At 47.5% G+C, this 8,332-nt stretch overlaps 1 non-coding gene across 1 annotated transcript; it reads left to right on the top strand.

The window, feature by feature from the left end:
* The first annotated feature begins 636 nt into the window (after positions 1–636).
* On the top strand, positions 637–713 carry Trnas-cga. Its single transcript has one exon. It is a non-coding gene; the product is annotated as a tRNA-Ser (tRNA).
* The last annotated feature ends 7,619 nt before the right edge of the window (positions 714–8,332 follow it).

The following is an 8,332-nucleotide window of genomic DNA, read 5'->3' as shown; positions in this document are numbered from 1 at the left end:
CGACATCACACACATCGATGCCCGAGGCAGGATTCGAACCTGCGACCGTAGCAGCAGCGCGGTTCCGGACTGAAGCGCCTACAACCGCTCGGCCACTGCGTCCGGCGACACGTGGTACTATACAGTGAAATTACGTTTCAATACCTATACGAATTACGACTGACAGAGAAAGTAAATAAATGCTGAGAGTAGCATGCGGAGCTGCAGGTCTTCTATGGGCAAAACAACATAGAATCAGGACACTAGCCTTCTGTTGTCATATAGTGTGCGATCTTCTGTTTTGGCAAAGGATACAATGTGTCCAATGTCCACATGGCCTAATGAGATGCAGAGGTTGTAGTTCACGACAGAGGTGGCTCTGAGACGTTTTAAGGTGGCTTTTATTTCATAGCTTAGACCACGAATTCTTGTTACCGTCAACAAGACCTAACATCCAGAATGAGATTTTCACTCTGCAGCGGAGTGTGTGCTGATATGAAACTTCCTGGCAGATTAAAACTGTGTGCCGCACCGAGACTCGAACTCGGGACCTTTGCCTTTCGCGGGCAAGGTTCAAAGGAGAGCTTCTGTAAAGTTCGGAAGGTTGGAGACGAGGTACTGGCAGAAGTAAAGCTGTGAGGAGGGGGCGTGAGTCGTGCTTGGGTAGCTCAGTTGGTAGAGCACTTGCCCGCGAAAGGCAAAGGTCCCGAGTTCGAGTCTCGGTCCGGCACGCAGTTTCAGTCTGCCAGGAAGTTTCATATCAGCGCACACTCCGCTGCAGAGAGTATATCTCATTCTGGAAACATCCTCTAGGCTGTGGCTAATCCATGTCTCCGCAATATACACTCCTGGAAATGGAAAAAAGAACACATTGACAGGGATGTGTCAGACCCACCATACTTGCTCCGGACACTGCGAGAGGGCTGTACAAGCAATGATCACACGCACGGCACAGCGGACACACCAGGAACCGCGGTGTTGGCCGTCGAATGGCGCTAGCTGCGCAGCAGTTGTGCACCGCCGCCGTCAGTGTCAGCCAGTTTGCCGTGGCATACGGAGCTCCATCGCAGTCTTTAACACTGGTAGCATGCCGCGACAGCGTGGACGTGAACCGTATGTGCAATTGACGGACTTTGAGCGAGGGCGTATAGTGGGCATGCGGGAAGCCGGGTGGACGTACCGCCGAATTGCTCAACACGTGGGGCGTGAGGTCTCCACAGTACATCGATGTTGTCGCCAGTGGTCGGCGGAAGGTGCACGTACCCGTCGACCTGGGACCGGACCGCAGCGACGCACGGATGCACGCCAAGACCGTAGGATCCTACGCAGTGCCGTAGGGGACCGCACCGCCACTTCCCAGCAAATTAGGGACACTGTTGCTCCTGGGGTATCGGCGAGGACCATTCGCAACCGTCTCCATGAAGCTGGGCTACGGTCCCGCACACCGTTAGGCCGTCTTCCGCTCACGCCCCAACCTCATGCAGCCCGCCTCCAGTGGTGTCACGACAGGCGTGAATGGAGGGACGAATGGAGACGTGTCGTCTTCAGCGATGACAGTCGCTTCTGCCTTGGTGTCAATGATGGTCGTATGCGCGTTTGGCGCCGTGCAGGTGAGCGCCACAATCAGGACTGCATACGACCGAGGCACACAGGGCCAACACCCGGCATCATGGTGTGGAGAGCGATCTCCTACAGTGGCCGTACACCACTGGTGATCGTCGAGGGGACACTGAATAGTGCACGGTACAGCCAAACCGTCATCGAACCCATCGTTCCACCATTCCTAGACCGGCAAGGGAACTTGCTGTTCCAACAGGACAATGCACGTCCGCATGTATCCCGTGCCACCCAACGTGCTCTAGAAGGTGTAAGTCAACTACCCTGGCCAGCAAGATCTCCGGATCTGTCCCCCATTGAGCATGTTTGGGACTGGATGAAGCGTCGTCTCACGCGGTCTGCACGTCCAGCACGAACGCTGGTCCAACTGAGGCGCCAGGTGGAAATGGCATGGCAAGCCGTTCCACAGGACTACATCCAGCATCTCTACGATCGTCTCCATGGGAGAATAGCAGCCTGCATTGCTGCGAAAGGTGGATATACACTGTACTAGTGCCGACATTGTGCATGCTCTGTTGCCTGTGTCTATGTGCCTGTGGTTCTGTCAGTGTGATCATGTGATGTATCTGACCCCAGGAATGTGTCAATAAAGTTTCCCCTTCCTGGGACAATGAATTCACGGTGTTCTTATTTCAATTTCCAGGAGTGTACTTTCTTTCAGGAGTGTTAGTTCTGCAAGGTTCGCAGGAGAGATTCTGTAAAGTTCGAAAGGTAGGAGACGAGGTACTGGCAGAAGTGAAGCTGTGAGGAGGGGACGTGAGTCGTGCTTGGGTAGCTCAGTTGGTAGAGCACTTGCCCGCGAAAGGCAAAGGTCCGGAGTTCGAGTCTCGGTCAGGCACACAGTTTTAATCTGCCAGGAAGTTTCAAGAGCTAACATGTTTGTTTCAACATTCTCACTACCATGTAATGAACTTTCTTCTGCATCCGCATGGTAAGTAGACTGTAAGCAGTCCAGTGTTCTAAAATGGCAGCAGCTGTAGTCACGGAGCTGCACGCAGAAGTTCCTGGTTTCACAAACACTCAGTCACGTTATCGCATATCGGCTGGCCTGCCGAATCATCTGTCGTTAATCCCGAAAGAAATGTGTAGGAGGATTGCTGTGTTAGCTGTACGGTATATAAATGTCTGTAAGTGGATTCTGCTAGATATAACGTAACTGAAGAAATTTGGGGCATTACCATGACTAGAGACAGAGTTAGTATTGGCGGGATGTGTGTTGGGGGTAACTAATATTTTCGTCGGCTGTAGAGTCCTGGGGTGAACTACCCCTCTAAATGATGCTCCTATCGGACGGGTGCTACCCCCGGCTCGTGTCCACAGGCGGTTAGCCGCGCTCCGGGCAACGCCCTCGCGTGCCTGGCGGCCAGCTGGGCAGGCGGCGGTGAGCGAGCGGACGCGCGAGCCAGATACGGGCGGCTCATCAGCGAGTCAGCGGCTCGCCTGCCACTGCCGCCGCCCGGGCCGGCCAGGCCACTCACCCGCGCCACCAGTGTCCCCTTTCCTCGCCAGCGGCACGTCCAGCCGCTACCGGGAACTCCATATCAGAGACAACGAATTTGTCTCGTGACGTACCGACAACTCACTACACAGTCCGCTGTGCCGTCGCTGACGGCATTAAAAGGGACGGCGATAGCGCTCAGCCCACGGGAAGGCCGACATCTACATCTATACTTCGCAGGCTACCCTGTGGTGCGTGGCGGAGGGTGCTTTGCGCATACTCTCAGTTCCTTCCTTTCCTGTTGCAGTCGCTAATGACGAGTGCGAAGAAAGATTATAGATGAGTAGAGACCGATTACATGAATCCTAAGAACCTTAAAATATGCATGCAAATATGCATGAAAAATGCTTAAAAATGCATGAAAACTGTCGAAATATGCAAGATCAAATAATGAAAAAACATGGTATACGTGCATTATATCTCAAAGTCAAACCTGTGCGTATCAGTTACGAGGAAGAGCGCTGGCCACGCGCTCAGAAGTTGCAATAGTAGGAATTTGTTCAAAGGTAACCAAAAATTTTGCTTTAACATGGGTCTATGTGAAGCATTCATTGCAACCCAGTACGTTGTCCTCGATGGTGAGTGTGTATCGGAGTGCCCCAGGGAAGTGTGGTAGCTCCGCTGTTGTTTTCTATCTACATAAATGATCTTTTGGGTAGGGTGGATAGCAATGTGCGGCTGTTGGCTGATGATGCTGTGGTGTACGGGAAGGTGTCATCGGTGAGTGACTGTAGGGGGATACAAGACGACTTGGACAGGATTTGCGATTGGTGTAAAGAATGGCAGCTAACTCTAAATATAGATAAATGTAAATTAATGCAGATGAATAGGAATAAGAATCCCATAATGTTTGAATACTCCATTAGTACTATAGCGATTGACACAGTAACGTCGATTAAATATTTGGACGTAACATTTTCAGAGCGATATGAAGTGGGACAAGTATGTAATGGCAGTTGTGGGGAAGGTGGATAGTCGTCTTCGGTTCATTGGTAGAATTTTGGGAAGACGTGGTTCATCTGTAAAGGAGACCGCTTATAAAACACTAATACGACCTATTCTTGAGTGTTTGGGATCCCTATCAGGTCGGATTGAGGGAAGACATAAAAGCAATTCAGAGGCGGGCTGCTAGATTTGTTACTGGTAGGTTTGATCATCACGCGAGTGTTACGGAAATGCTTCGGGAACTCGGGTGGGAGTCTCTGGAGGAAAGGTGGCGTTCATTTCGTGAATCGCTATTGAGGAAATTTAGAGAACCAGCATTTGAGGCTGACTGCAGTACAATTTTACTGCCGCCAACTTATATTTCGCCGAAAGACCACAAATATAAGAGAGATTAGGGCTCGTACAGAGTCATATAGGCAGTCATTTTTTCCTCGTTCTGTTTGGGAGTGGAACAGGGAGAGAAGATGCTAGTTGTGGTACGAGGTACCCTCCGCCATGCACCGTATGGTGGATTACGGAGTTTGTATGTAGATGTAGATGAAGCAATATTCCTCTTCACAAACTTACGAACCCTATTCTCAAAGGCTTCCTGCGCAAATATTGTTTAAGAAAATATACCAGATGAATCAAAATTACATACCGACAATTTACATAAATGTTCTGCAAGAAATACGAAATGAACTCAAGGACAATATTATCTGCATTTCACTTGTCACTTGTGGCAATTACATTGAAAATTTAATTGCTGGTGCTTTAAAAGAAGAGCCTTCTCCTTGCTGTTTATTGGCCTGCAAAGAACTTGAAAAAGTGAATCAGTCTACGATCGCCAGATTTGTGAATGAGGGTATTAGAAAAATATTTCCAGAATATTCTGCAGATGAAAAGGTGTCTGTTTATTTCGGATGCAGCTCCCCGTATGATCAAAGCAGGACGTACTTTGCTCATGGAGTACATCGCCTTGTTGAAGAACTACGCTCCACGTCTGTGAATGTAAATAAATTGATTTCACCCACAAAGAAAATGTTTGTAAAGGATCCTGCTCGCTCAAGACCTACAGAGAAAAACTACCAAATGTACCTTTACCTCCAGAACCGGTGGTAACTCGTTGGGGTAGGGGTAGTAAACGACTTCGATGGTGCAGGGGGTTTAGCGGTTTGCCAGTGCAAGGAAGCTTTTAATGATTCCGGTATTGAAAAAGATATTGCTGTGATTAGCACTCATTTCTCCCACATACCTGAAGTATTAAAATGCCTGAAACTCAAGGTTTGGCTTCGAATAAATCTATTCAGTTAATGAATAAAATTATTATAGTGAACTTTTCATTGCCGGAGGTATTCCCAAGAAAACTTAAAGAAAAGTTTGAAAACATTGTAAACAATTACCCAGGCTTATAACCCTTGTGCCAAATAGATAGTTTTACTAATGGGACAGGTGAACTTTTATCAGAAACATAGTCTTTGGCAATTGAGAACTTTTGGGAGAAGACTTGGCCGGCCGGGGTGGCCGAGCGGTTCTAGGCGCTACAGTCTGGAACCGCGCGACCGCTACGCAGGTTCGAATCCTGCCTCGGGCATGGATGTGTGTGATGTCCTTAGGTTAGTTAGGTTTAAGTAGTTCTAAGTTCTAGGGGACTGATGGCCTCACAAGTTAAGTCCCCTAGTGCTCAGAGCCTTTTGAACCATTTTTGGAGAAGACTTAAAGTTCCAGTAACTGCCATGCAACCAAGCAAAACCGCCCAAAACTTTGGTTAGAACTGGGAGTTGGGAACTTAGTTCTTTTCTGGAACAATATGTTCAAGAAAAAAGTTATAACCTTGCCTAGAAGTGTATTTCTGTGCGTGTCTACAGGGAGAATGCAGGACGTGTTCGACGTGACATCAACGTAAGAAAGCCGATGTAAAGAAGTTGATTGAAATCGGGTGTTATGCAGAATAGCAAATAGCTACTAGAGGGCTTGGTAAGGTGTCGAGATTTGCATGCTTAGCCATAACTCGCGGAATTAGCAGCACATGCTCTGCTGGAATGGAGACCGTCCTGTACATTCCCCCGTCAAACCTATGGTTTACAATGGAGGAAGCGGCAGAGGCATGAAAGTTAAAAACTGGAAATAACTGGAAACCGTTAGGATGTCCAGAATCCTACAACAGTATGACGATGTGGTAAATATACGAATGATCGGGGAAATGGTACTCGACTGTGCAAATGTTCTAGCTGCATCAGTGAACTTTCCAAGGAAACAACTGGAAGCAGGGAACAGTAGGAGAACGAACCTTGATACCGCCGAGAATTCTTCCGGGTTGTATGGCCATGGTCCACAGAAGTCTTCTATCCCTGACGTTTCGTCCAAAGCTATGTTGGACATTTTCGAAAGTTCTCCTGGTTGTGCTGAGTTTTGACGACCGACAAGTCGGTACCGTGGAAAGTGGGCGTGGTCTGGATTTCACGTGATAGCACAGATGAACCTTGTCAATGATAAAATATAACTATCGATCATAGTACGTCAAATATAAAAACTACTCATCGATTCTGTAGCGCCACTGTCCATGTATCGTTGAGTTTTAACAGAAAAGAAGAAGCTATGAAACTCAGCGATATATGGACAGTGGCGCTACAGAATCGATGAGAAGATTTTATCTTTGACGTACTATGACCGATAGTTATATTTTATCATTGGCAAGGCTCATCTCTGCTATCACGTGAAATCCAGACCACGCCCATTTTCCACGGTATTTAGGCCGTTCTTCGACGACCGACTTGTCAGTCGGCAAGACTCAGCACAACCAGGAGCACTTCCGGAGATGTCGAACGTAGCTTTGGACGAAATGTCAGGGATAGAAGAGTTCCATGGACCACGGCCATACAGCCCGGAAGAATTCTCGGCAGCTGAAACATCCGGTCGTGAAAGCCTTCATTGTATGAACCATGATACCGTTCAGGAGACAGTGTGGTTTACTAATGGATCGAAAACATACGTAGGTGTTGGGGCTGGAGGATACAGGGTACAGTCCAGAGTAGAGACAGCAATTTCTGTAAGGAAACCGGCCACGGTATTCCAGGTGGAAACGTCCGCTTTCAGGGTTTGCGTGGAGAACTGCATAGGTGGTACTAGGACGTGGCATCTATATTCATTCAGGAAGCTAATCAACTCTGAAATCTGTATCAACCTCGGCAGCGAGATCAAAGATCGTCGCAGAATGCCACATAGGCCTTGTAGACTAGGGGAAAGCAACAGGGTAAATGAACTATGATTCATTTGTCACTCAGGAATTAATGTAAGCATAAGTTTCCGTGGCCGTTGACACTGTCAATAAAATTCAGTCAGCTCAGCAGAAAGCCCCGAGGAAGGCCGCTTGCAATAGTGACCGAAACATCGGACAATTTTTTACATTGACAATGTGGTCAGCAACCCAGAAGAATTTTATTGACACTCAGGAATTAGTGGCGATGAGCAAGATGATAGGCTGGCAAGACGGATGCGACGTCTCCATTTGTTAATAGTCGAAACTACGCAGCTGAATCGAGAGGCGGAACGCAGATATTGCCGAAGCCGTGTTTCAAGGAAACTTCTGTAATGCCGTGCCTGGACAGGAAACGGATCAGATTCGTGGGAGTTCTAATAACTGGCCAAGGGAACTTTAAGAAACGTCTATACGCGATGCGTACAGAAAAAGAAATATTTAAATGTAGACTAAGCGGTGAGGAGGACGAAAAAGCACCACATCTGATCTTCCACTGCGAAGCGTTGAATGTCAAAAGACACAGAATATTCGGGGCGTAAATTCCTGAAGAAATTGTGTCTAATGTAGAGCTACTGAAGCGCCTAGTTATAGGCTTTGTAGGAATCAGCTGGCTTTACTGGAATCAGAGGGTGCAAACTCAGTTTCGGTGTGGGCAGTAGTGGGCTAAGATTACTGTTGTTTTGTCTCCCTGCACAAATCAATCAATCATTCTCATAAATATGATAGAGAGAGAGAGGGAGAGAGAGATGCACATAGATAATTTACGAATTCCATATCCTAGACGATTAAATACAATTCTACAGCTCCTTACCGTCGCTAGACATCCGTAACCTCCCACGACTACTGCGTAGAGAGTCCTAAATAGATACTTTTACTGGAATATTACCACTCTGTTGATGAAATAGTGCTTAGAAATGCATAACGGCGATATTAGAAACTGCGTCTGAATCAACTGAATGTAATTTCATTCTAAATTCACTACCGTAACTATAAAGAATGGGCTAAAGTGAACATCAGCTCGTGTCCCAGACTTAAAGTTAATGTGAGATATTGTA

Source organism: Schistocerca piceifrons, chromosome 1 (genome assembly GCF_021461385.2).
Source record: "Schistocerca piceifrons isolate TAMUIC-IGC-003096 chromosome 1, iqSchPice1.1, whole genome shotgun sequence".
NCBI classification, from domain to species: domain Eukaryota; kingdom Metazoa; phylum Arthropoda; class Insecta; order Orthoptera; family Acrididae; genus Schistocerca; species Schistocerca piceifrons.
Note: the sequence above shows the minus strand (reverse complement) of the source record. Positions and strands in the feature narration are given on the sequence as shown.